Genomic DNA, 13,306 nt, shown 5'->3' on the forward strand with positions numbered 1-13,306 from the left:
TCAAATATCCTTGTGATGAAAAGAGCCATCTGCACACAGAGAGAGGATTGTGGGAACTGAGTGTGGATCACAACATAGTATTTTCATCTTTTTATTGTTGTTTGGTTGTATTTTGTTTTCTTTCTCACTTTTTTTCCTTTTTAATCTCATATTTTTTTTTTTTTTGTGCAGAATGATAATTGTTGAAATATGTATAGAAGAATTGTACTTGTTTAACATATGCTGGATTATTTGTTGTAACATGCACTCCTGGCAGTTACTATTACCAGTCTGCCCTAGGCCCAACAGAGTACGTTTGACCAATGACCTTTGCAGTGTCAACTCTACTAGGCTCGCCTCCTCTGAGGTCTTCAAAGGTCTCTGGCCACAATCTCTTGAATCTATAGTTTAATAAGCGGTAGCATGCTCAAGAACAGCCACGTGTAATCTTAAAAGCTTTTATTATACCTACTCACATAATGCCCTGACTTGATGCCCTGACTTGTTGGTTCCCTAGTGAACACCTGGTCAGAAGACCCACATATTCACTACCAAACTCCTTACCTCTCATCTATCCATTAGCTTGGTTTGGCTTAGCGAGGTATGCGGTAATACTTCAGAGTTGTTTTAATTTGCATTTCTTTAATGAATACTGATTTATAGCATTTTTTTATATGACTATAGATGGCTTTAATTTCATCATATGAAAATTGTCTATTCATATCCTTTGACTATAAAATATTCTTTCTCTCTAATATATAGAAAATTTGAATATATTCCAGAATGTAATAATCCTTTTTTAAATAGGGATTTCCAAAGCCAACATAAAGTTATATTCCTGATGGTTTTCCTTTTTAATTTTTTTTCCTTGTCTTTTTATTGTCCCCCAACTTAAACCACATTTTACCACAATCATGTTAATGGTAGAAGCTTATAGTTATGAGATCTAGGGCTGTATTTCTGAAAAATTCAGGACAATAGCCTTGAAAGCTAATAAAAAGTCCCAGTATTCAGCAATGTGTCTAACAGCTTATGGAGATTCAAATAAATTCGAATTCATAGTTTAACCATTGCCCATCAATATGCAGGTGGAGTATATTTGCATTAATTGGTAAATTATTTAACTCATTAATTTTTGTCAAGCATTTGCCAGTTTGTGTCAGTTCTAAGTACTGTGTGGCAAAACTATTATTTTATTCTTTATTGCTTCTAAATTCCAATGGAAAAACATGAACTACAATACAGTAGTAGTACATGCTTACCATCTAGATAGTTACTGCATAATTGTCTTTCCCTTGTGTAATTATACAATTATTTAAATGAAAATTGATTTGCTAGCACCTGTGTGAGATGATTTTCTGGACATGCTAGAAGCTGTCTTTGAATACAAGTTTTTAGTGTTGTTCAGCTCCATAATTAACAGTGTAAACATCTCTAGAGAAAGTTCTAACTAGGAAGAATTTTGAATTTAAGGTGAGGACCAATTTTGTGTGATATAATTATATGATAGATCTTTATTTTTTCTTATAACATTCTGTTCTTTCGTTGTATGATTTGAAAGTTAAGGAACATGAGGTCTAGAGAATAAAAATATATGAACACAAAAACAAGCAAAAGAAAAAGGTCACATAATAAAATGAGAGTTGTACAGTTGTGACCTCTGTTGATTTCCTTAACATTTCAAAACAAAATAAGGAGGACCCAATCCTATGAATAAACCCTTCATGGCAAACATGGGAATATCTGCACAGAGTCATACAGGTGAGGAGACTATGGAATGACATGAGAGTTACAACATTTGAGAGATATCTAAATCAATGAAATCACAGATCATATTTAATCTGTTTCCCAAAGGAGAATGAATTTAAAATTATTAAGTTCAATAATATCTATTAACTTGCTACGATTGGCACATCTATATAATTAGTCAGTGTGATGGAAATCTTTCTTATTTAAATTCATTTCTAAATCAGTACTCTGTATAGACATTGTATACACACTTGTTTAAATTGGATTACATATATACTTCTTCAATTTTCTGAGCATTTCATAAAAATACTTATTTTAATTACTTCAGAAATTTAATGATTCAGATTTCTAATTACGGCAAAATACTATAACTTAAGTATACTATCTTCTTGATATTTTGAAGCAAAACAGAAGATAACAGAAATCACAAAGTCACTTGGTACTCAAACTTCTCAGTTTCTTAGAGATTAGCTAAATTTTCCTAGAACAATATACCTAACCAGATATATAGTCATACCTTTTTTTTTTTTTTTTTCTCAGCATAGTTGAATTTCACATGACTTAGGCTCCGTAAACATAGCCTCACAAATCAGAATCATTCACAAAACAATAAAGCAGCAAAGCAGATCTTTATTGCAGAAATATCATCATTAGGCAACATGAAATAGTTTTAAAAGTGGAAGAAATTGGTTTACATTTCCAATTCCTCATACACAAAGACATATCCTTCATGAAGTTGATGGATTTGAAGAAGAATAATTTAAAGAAAATTCATGCTATTCAAAATTAGAGTAACTTTCATATCAATTAGTTTTAGCCTTATTTATATATTAATAAACTCCATTTTGAAAATACATTAGCCCCTTTATTCTCTGAAGCAAGGAAAAATGGAACTGGGAGAAATGTTTTGATCTTTTTTTTAGCATTGCTTAATTCCCCTTATTGACCTGAAAATCAATGATTTCAGACCTGATCTGTCACCTTCAGTTTCGAGAGTACAGCTATAAAGGTAGTTGAGGCATTTTTATATTGACCATGCATAACTCTAACCAAATTAGAGAAATTGGAATGGTAGGAGTCTATTATCCTTCCAGTGGTTAAGTAAGCTGCTATATTTCAGCCTCTTAAGCTACTTATTTTAATATTGGCAAATCCAATTCATCTATATCAATTTCTCTTATAGATCAGCCTCAACAATTGAGTCAGTGAAGCAATGAGTAAATTTTGTTTTGAAAAATCACTTATTCTAGTAATTTGACTGTTCAAATGAATGATCACTTGTAGTTTTTATCTTTATTTATTTATTTATTTATTTATTTATTTATTTATTTATTTATTTATTTGCAAATGGCCATTCCTAAATAATCTGACTGTGAAACTATATTGAGACATTCTTATGCTAGGAAGATGACAAATGAAAAGTTTGTTAGGGTAAAAAAGTCCATTTATAGTTTATTCTAAGGTCCCTTCTAAATGCCTAGAAAACTTGACAATATTTATCCTCTTAGAATTAAGAGTATTCTGCCAGAATATAAAGATGGTCCTCAGAAAGAATTTTCTGCTGGTATCAAATGCCAACCACAGAAAATTAATCATTTACAAGTTTGTTCATACAAGAATTATGGAAAGAGTTTCCATATATTTAGTTTGTCTTTCACAGGGAAACTAGCAAAATGGCACATGAATGAACTGATGAAGAGGCAATTACTTTATCAAATGGAATTTCAATCTAATTAAACGTTTCCATTTTATATTAGAAATTTTAAATGCAAATTGGCATAGGTATTTAGGATTCAGGATTCAAAATTTTAAGCCTGAACAAAGTTGCTTCTTTCCTTACAGTGGACCTAAATTCATGTATCTGTTACATATGCTGCAAGTAGTAATGAGAATGAATTCTCACTGGTTGAAATTAAAAACTATCTTGAAAAAAGGAATGATATCTTTTCAGCATTTGACTACTTTAATTTGATTTGATACTTTAATTATTCACAAAGTTATTTACCCAAGTCAAATTATTCACACATTAAAACAATAAAATAAGATTTGATTTTATATTTAACTATGGGGAGTGTATGTGTATGTTGGGGGTTGGGATGAAAAAGCAAATCAACAAAGTTTGAAATGACAGATTCTAGTTAACCAATCAGGGAAGTGAAGTGTAGGGAGAAACTAATTATATCAGGTCAACTTTCAGAGGGGAAGAGTGCTTCATTCTAAGATATCAGATACTGAGGTAAGATATGAAAGGCCAAACAAAAATTTTACATGAAAGATGGAAACATTGACAAAGACAATTTTTTCTTATCTAATCATTCATGGCTTCAGAGAAGATGTACAAATGGAAATATACTGATAAAATATAGTTCCTTAATTCTCAACCATGAATTCTTTTAAAAATCATCTTCATCATGTTTTCAAAAATCCATACTTTCTTTTTTTAAATTTTATTTATAATTTTTTTGACAGTATATATTCATGAGTAATTTTTTTAATAACATTATCCCTTGTATTCATTTTTCCCAAATTATCCCCTCCCTCTACTCCCTCCCCTTGATGATAGGCAAAAATCCATACTTTCAAAATGTTTCTCTTTCCACCAATATGGATTCTAATATTGCAGTGTCTTGACATATGGAAGATTTTCAATGGAAAAGTAAACAAACAAATAAATAGAAAACATTTTGGTTATTATAACTGTTCATGCAATGAGTGATTCCAAATTTAGCTAATTATTACTGTTAGAAAATTCAAAAAAATCCATTATGAAAAAATACTATCTACCTCCAAGAAAGATGAAGAGGTATTGTCTGAATGCAAATGGAAGTATATATTTTTTTCATTTAGCTTTTTTTTTTCCCTTTCTTTTTTGCAACACTGGTAATTTCCTAATATGGAAATATTTCTCATGCATTCACATATATAATTGATATTATATTACGTGCCTTTTCAAAGGTGAGAGAGGGACTGAAGGAGGAAGAATATTCAAAATTCAACTTTTTTCTTTTATTCAAAAGTTGTTTATTTTTATAAATATTGTTGCTATTCTATAAATTGTTATTCTTTTTTTTTTTAATCACTTCACTTTGTATCCATTCAGATAAGTCTTCTGAGGTTTTTCTGAACTAGCCATTTCTAATTTTAAGAAAAATTAAATAGTGTTTTCCTCATTTCCATGTCAAGGAAAATTTTAGCATTCAATTATACAAAATTTTGCGTTTAAAAATTTTTCTATCTCCTTCTCTCCCTTCCCCTCTCCCAAAGATGGCAGGCAGTTTGATATAGTTTAAACATGTACTATCATAATAAAACATATTTCCATATTAGTGACAGTTGTAAAAGAAGACACAGGTCAAAAGAAAAAAAATGAAAAAAAGAATAAAGTAAGTGAAAATATGTTTTAATCTACATTCAAAATCAACATTGGTTTTCTGGTTATGAATAATATTTTTCTTCCTGAGTCCTTGTTAATTGTTTGGCTCATTGTGTGGCTAAGAAGAGATGAGTCAATCACAGATGATTATCACAAACCATTGCCAATATTGTGAATGATGTTTTCCTGGTTCTTCTTATTTAACTTTGCATCAGTTCATATGAGTCTTCCAGGATTTTCTAGAAAGTTCTACCTGTTTATCATTTTTTATTTCCCAATAGTATTTCATGATATTCATCTACAACTTGTTTAGTTATTCCCTAAGTGAAGAGCATAATTTCAGTTTCCAAATCTTTGCCATCATAAAATGGAATGCTATGAATGATTTTGTGCATGTAAGACCTTTTCCCTTTTTAATGATCTCTTTGGGATACAGACACAATAATGGTATTGCTGGGTCAAAGGGTGTACACAGTTTGGTTACTCTGTGGCCATAGTTCCAAATTTAGTTGAAGAATTATTGTATGAATCCATATCTCCTCCAACAATGCATTAGTGTCCCAATTTTCTCAAATCCTCTCCAGTAATTTTTATTTTCTCTTCTTTTCCCATATTAACCATTATGATAGTTATGAGTATTTCATGAGATGATATCTCAGAATTTAATTTGCATTTCTCTAATCAAAATTGCATTTCTTCATATGACTATAGATAACTAATTTCTATATCTGAAAACTGCCTGTTCACATTGTTGGACCACTTATCAATTAAGGAATGACTTGTATCCTTATAATTTTGAGTCAATTCTTTATATATTTGAGAAAGAAGGCCTTTATCTGAGACACTATCTGTAGAAATTATGTTCCAGCTTTCTGCTTTCCTTCTAATTTTAATTGCATTGATTTTGTTTATCTAAAAACTTTTTTTTTACATAATTAAATTTATTTATCTTGCATTTTTCAATAGCCCTTAATTCTTATTTGTTCATGATTTCTTCTCCTCCTTTAAATCTAACAGGTGGACTATTCCTTGCTCTTCTATTTTGATTATGGTGTCATCCATTATGTCTAAATAATTTTTATTTTATCTTGGTTCAAGGTGTGAGGTATTGGTCTATATCTAGTTTGTGTCCATTCTTCTTCCCTCCCCTCTTCAACTGTTTTCCCAGTAGTTTTTGTCAAATAATGAGTTCTTATTCCAGAAGGTGGGATCTTTGAATTTATCAAAACTTTAGGTAAGTATGTTTTTTTGTATCTTTCGCTCCAAACATTCCATTGATCCACCACTGTCTTTCTTGGCTAGTACCACAGTTTTGCTATTTACTTCTTCATAATTTCACGTGAGATCTAATATTGTTAGGTCACTATTTTTTCAATTGTTTAGAGCTGTCTTTATTTGTGTGAATTATTTTATAATTTATTTCTTGGGTGTGCAGGTATACTCCCAGGTATTTCATAATTATTTGAAGTTATTTTAAATGGAAGTTCTCTTTCTAATTCTTGCTGCTGAACTCTGTTGTCATACAAAGAAATTCTGAATATTTATATGGTTTATCTTATATCTCTGCAAATTTGCTAAATTTTAATTATTTCAGGTAGTTTTTTGGTTGATGCTCAAGGGTCTCTAGGTAAACTATCAAATCACCTGTGAAGAGGGATAGCTTTCTTTCTTCATTGCGTATTCTAATTTGGCAAATTTCTTTTCTTTGTTTTGTTAATGTAGCTAACATTTCTAGTACCATACTACATACCATACTGGTGATAATTTGCATCCCATGCTTTACCCCTAATCCTCTTGGGAAAGCTTCTAGTTTATCATTAAGCTTCTACCTATGGTATTACATATTTTTGCTAATGATTTTAGATAGATAATTCTTGTCATTTTAAAGAACATTCCTTTTATTCCTAAGCTCTCTAGTGTTTTTAATATGGGTATGGATATTTTCTCCATTTAATGACATAATAATACAATTTCTGAGGTTTTTTGGTTGTTGTTATAGTTGATTATGTTGATAGTTTCCTAATATTGAACCAATTATGCATTTCTAGTATAAATCCCATTAACATAGTGTATAATCCTTGTGATATATAGCTATAATAGACTTGCTAGCATTCTGTTCATTAATTTTCTCTCTTACCTCATTCTGATTTAGATGTCAGACCATTTTTGTGTCATAAATGGAATTTGAAAGAACTCTTTCTTCACTTATTTTTACAAATATTTTACATAGTATTGGAATCAGTTTTTCTTTAAATGTTTCATTTATAAACTCATCTAGCCCTAAATATTTTTTTCCCTCAGAGAGTTTATTAAAGACTTGTTAAATTTCTGTTTGTAAGATAAGATTATTCAAGTATTCTATTTTTTCCCCCCTGAGGCTGGGGTTAAGTGACTTACCCAGGGTCACACAACTAGGAAGTGTTAAGTGTCTGAGACCAGATTTGAACTTGGGTCCTCCTGAATTCAGGGCTGGCACTCTATCCACTGCGCCACCTAGCTGCCCCAAAGTATTCTATTTTTATTGCATTATGATCTGGAAATAATACTATTAATATATCTGCCTCTTTCCATTCAATTTTTAGGTTTATATCTATTTTTCTGTCATGTGTTTATGAGGAAAAAAAAAGTTTTATCCCTTCCTGTTCCCATTCAGTTTTCTTCAAATTCTGTCATATTTAACTTTTTAAATATTGCATTTACCTCCTCATTTCTTTATTTTTTATTTTGTGGTTGGGTTTATTGAGTTCTGATAAGGGACTGAGCTTTGGCATGGAAAGGATCACCATAGCCATCTGGGTGGAAGCTCCAACTGTGTCCTCTCCTCTCCTGCTTATATGCCAGGTGAAGAGAGCTGCCTCCCCATGGCCACTATGACCACAGTGGGCCATGCTGAGGTTCTGGGTGCCTTCACAAGTTGTTATGGGAGCCTTTGGCCACTGCAGCCCAAGTGGCCTGAATGCCTGCATATTCAATGGTGTAAGAAGAGGCTGTAAGATCAATGTGCTCCCTACTAGAGCAGAAAAAGGAATGTGTCACACAAGATCCCCAAATTAAGACAAACAAGAGACTTTGGGAGTCATCAGATGAAAAAGAAGAGCCATGCTCAGAGCTTTCAAAAGAAAATATAGGTAGTATCTTCACTTAGCGAAGAAATATTTTCTTATATAGGAGATATAATTTCACAAATGGCTGCTGCTCCACTAATGGGAGAAGGAAAGCATGAGCTGGTATTGGGGTTTAGTAGGAGCCAAACTATCCTCTAAATATGGGTGATAGACTTCCTGGGTAACACACAAACCAAAGAACAGAAATACATGCTGCCTCTAAAGCAATCAATGAAGCTAAGAATCAAAACATCAGTAATCTGGTTCACTAGTATGTTTAATAGAAATAGTATAAATTGGGTTAAAAATCTGGAAGAATGGGGCAGCTATATGGCACAGTGGATAAAGCACAAGCCCTAAAGTCCAGAGGACCTGAGTTCAAATCAAAATCAAGTCTCAGACACTTAACACTTCTTGGATGTGTGACCCTGTTCAAGTCACTTAACCCCAATTTTCTCAGCAAAATAAAAATAAAACTCTGGAAGAAAAATGATTGAAAAAAAAGCAGAGGAAAATGTGTCCTTAACAAAGAAGACTTTAAGTTTGATATACTTTATTCAAGGCATAAACATAAAATGGGTGTATGTTCCTGGTCATTCTGGGTTTGCAGTCAATGAAGAAGCTGATAAATTAGCAAGAGAAGGAGCTAAAAATATCACAAGAATCAACACAGCATAATTTTATAATCTAATTAAAGACTAAACCAAGAGGAAAAAAAAAAGTTCTGCGGGGTGACAATTGAGGTTCTCCCACTAGTATACTTTTGTTGTTTTCTTTCTTCCTGTTACTGTTGACTTCTCCTTTTGGAAATTTTAGTATCTCTATTTTCCATATGCCCAATTCTAACTTTTAAAATGTGTGTATTTTCTCAATTAGCTTTTGTACTTTTCTTTACATTTTTCCAATTGCACTTTTTAAGTTTTCTTCAGTGGATTTTCCATTTGGAACATTCTACTTTTTAAGCAGTTTTACAAGATGTTAACTTTTTTCATAATTTTGCATAACTCTCATTTATTTTTCCAATTTTCTTCTATATTGTATAATTTTTAAGCTCACTTTTAAACTTATAGTGTCTTTTTTTTTTTTTTGACTTGAGACCAATTCCTATTTTTCCTTGAGATTTTGCCCATAAATGTTTTAATATTATTGATCTCTTCTGAGTTTGTGCCTTATGTCTTCCTTGTCACCTTCACAACTTCTATGGTCAGATTATTTTCTTATTTCTCTCTGTCTCTATCTCTCTGTGTCTCTGTCTCTGTCTCTGTCTCTGTCTCTTTGTTTCTCTCTGTGTCTCTCTATTTCTCTCTCCCTCTTCCTCTTCTATTCTTTCTTCCTCTCTTTCTCCCTCTCCTTTTTTTTTTTTCTTTTTTTCAACTTTGGTCTCTTTTCTGGGTAGAAGTATTGTCTTAGGCTTCTGGTGCCAGTGGCTACACACCCTGGCTACTTACCTGTTTCTTCGTTAATGTTGCCCAAAGACCTGTGGGAATCTTTTTGTCTCATGCTGTACCAAGGATGAGGTGGGGGAAGTTGGAACTGCTGGAGGCTATATGGGCTTACATGGTGCTGATCTGGGATCCTAATCATGTTGTCTGGCATATGTTGGCTTCAGTTGGGATGCTCCTGTTTCATTGGAGCTACCATGAAACACATTGTCCTCTGATCTCTGGAGTTTTGTGCTGAAGAATGAGATCTCATAATTGGAAGATGCCTCTTTGGCTGGGGCTACACCGAAGTACATGGTGCTTCTTGGAACTGAAATCTGCCAGCTCCCCTGCTTTTGCAAAGGCATGGGGGGTCCTGCTTTGGCATTTGTTCACTCCTGATTTACTGAGGTAGGGCTTGCTGGGTCACTGGGAAGCCTCCTTTCTTGGAGTGTCCCAGCACTCATACACATAGACTCCCCCTTACCAATCCTCCAAGTTTCATGTATTAAAAGATTGTTTCTCCTTGCACCCTTATTTGTTCTGCCACTCTAGAATGCTATTTTATGGTTGCCCAGAGGTGAATTTGGGAAGGTTACAGCAATTCACTGTTTATTCTGCCACCTTGGCTTCCAGAAATAGGATCTCATTTTTTAAAAAAATGATAAATTTGTTGTTTAGAAAATTTTCATTTAAGCCGAACTTTCCATTTGGAATTTTCTTCAGAGAGATACAAGAATGGTTTGCCATTGCCTTTTTTCCAAATCATTTTACAGATGAGGAACTGAGGTAAACATGGTTAAGTGACTTGCCAAGAGTCAAACATCTTTAATTCATGAAGATGATTCTTTCTGATTTCAAGTCCAGTGTTCTATCTAGTATACCATCAAGATATCCTTTATGAAATACACACACACACACACATATACATATATTTAAAATTTATATTTATATTTAAATGTAATGTCATAAATATCCTATAACTAAACTCTATGGCTTTCTAAGTCTTGGCTTTTGCTAACATAGTCTATTTTTACTCAAAACTTTCTCTCCAGGTATCTGCAGTGGAGCCTGTGAAAGTTCAAGCTAAGCTTATTTTTTTCTCTTTTAATTAACATTTCCTGAATTTCCTAGGAAATTAGCATTTACTAGAAGATTTCTAGATTTCTAATATCTATCAATAAATCCAGTTATACATTTCAGAAAAATCACCAATAGGAATCAGTAAAAGGAGTTTCCTCAATCAAGATCCCCCTAACCATCAAAGTTCCAATTCCTATATATAAGCCAAAAATTTTTAAATTATGAAATTTATACATGCATATATGCATGTCTGTATATGTATGTATATTTAAACTTATTTTAATGTTATTTAATTTTATATAAGAATTTTGATTCATTTTACAATATCTTTTCTAAATATCAATTTAACCAAAGGAACAAAAACAAAATTCTGAATTTCACTGTCAAAATCTCAAATGGCCTTAAGTGAATCATATTAATTTCTATCCAGTTCTCTGCCTGCATTTGTTTCTAAGGCAACAAACAGCAATTAATTAATGTACATTAGACTGAAAGATAAAACATTCACAATCCTAACATTTCAAATAGTTAAAAATCTTATTAAGAAAAATAATAATTTAAAAAAGCTTGGGTTTATGCTGGATCGCAACACAAGAAAGACATCTTAGAGTTTATCCTTCAATTATTCATTCAACTTTTTATATCTTTTCTCCCAAAATATGACACATTGTTAATTCCCTCTCCTCTCACCTTGTTTAATTCCTACAACTAATTCCTAGAGGGCTTTCTAACTTTAAAGTTATTTTTGAATTTCCAAGCTCTTTATGCATTCATTAATTAACTCATTTAACAAGTATTTACTAAAAATCAATAGCACTTCATTAGGTTAAAAATTGTTAAACCAATTCTTCAAAGTATCTTAGAATCAACATTATCAGTAATCAGGATTCAGATTAGGCAATAGAAAAAATATAATAAGAACTTGCAATGTTTAAGATTTATTTTTAGGTTCTGAGAATTACAAACACATAAGCCTGTGTTTTCTATCTTAATACTTGATTTCATCACTTTACTCCTAAGTCCCTAATTAGTAAAGATGAAGAGGTTGAGATCTAGAGTAAAATGACCCACCCAAACTTTTTAATTCTACACAAAGGGGACAAAATTTTATAAAATAAGTAATAATTCTGGGAAAAACACCAAGTGCAAACTGAATGAATTTTTAAAGTGATAACAGAAGAGGAAAAGATCTCTTCTTATCAGAGAAGGTCTCAGAGAATCAGGTGTTAACGTTGGATCAATATTGACATAGTATTGGCATCTATGGTGCCTGATATATATATATATATATCCATGTCCATAGGTATGCATATGTACACATGTAATATGCCCTCCTGGCATTTACAATTACTAGTCTGTCCTAGGCCCAACAGAGTACGTTTGACTACACCACTGACCTTTGCAGTGTCAACTCTACCCGGCTCACCTCTTCTGAGGCCTTCAAAGGTCTCTGGCCCTGATCTCTTGAATCTAGAGTTTAATAACTCATAGCACACTCAAGAACAGCCACGTGTAATCTTAAAAGCGTTTATTATACATACTCACATAATGCCCTGACTTGTTAGCTCCCTAGTGAACACCTGGTCTGAAGACCCACATGTTCACTACCAAACTCCTTATCTCTCTGGGCAGCTTGGCTCAGCTACCCCAGGCTAGGGAGTCAGGTTAAAGAGAGCAACTGGCTGCAAGCAGTGGGCTTATAAAGGGCCTGTGAGGTCACAGCCAACCAGCGAGAGATCCTTCACCCATTACAAAGCTTTCTCAATATGGCCAGGATCCCACCCACAGGGGAGTCCTATATCCACAGAGATTACTTATGGGCCACTCAAATCTCCTGTTGCACTGTGGCCGCCCATTTAAAGGACCCTTCTCTTGTTTTGCAGGAACCACATCCTTACATACACACACACACACAGAAACATATATTATACTTCTATTTCTATCATGATAAATTTAAAGGGAAATTGGGTCTTTATAAATCAGAAAATCTGAATGAAATGCCCCATCTTCCTCTATCAACCATGTACTTACGACAAATCATTTGTCTTGAATGAAAAGCCTCTTTTTATCTATTTTTTCTCATGTAAAATGGGAAAATAATATTTATAATGATTATAATTTTTGATTCACCAGGTAGTTGCAAAGAAAAACTCTTTAAGATATTAAAGCAATTTTTAGATTGTTATTATTAACTTCAACATAAAAATACTTTCTTTTTTCCAAATTATAACATTTTAAAAACAACAATAAATAATAACAACAATAACAAAAACTATTCCATGAAATGTTATGTCAAAACCAAAAATAAAGTGCCCTGTATTTTCATATGGCCATTTCTCCTTCTTCAGTGACAGTGACAGAGTGGTGGAAAAGGAGACAAGGATCACTGAGAATAACCTACCTTTTAGAAGATTTACAAACTTTAATGTTACTGTTATATATTTTACTTTCTCTCTCTCTATCTCTCTCTCTCTCTCTCTCTCTCTCTCTCTCTCTCTCTCTCTCTCTTCTCTCCATATATATATATATATATATATATATATGTGAAATCAGAGAAAGTAATACAATTAAATTTTTTTCAGGTCTTAAAGTGCAGC

The sequence above is a fragment of the Sminthopsis crassicaudata genome, chromosome 3 (genome assembly GCF_048593235.1).
Source record: "Sminthopsis crassicaudata isolate SCR6 chromosome 3, ASM4859323v1, whole genome shotgun sequence".
Lineage (NCBI taxonomy): Eukaryota > Metazoa > Chordata > Mammalia > Dasyuromorphia > Dasyuridae > Sminthopsis > Sminthopsis crassicaudata.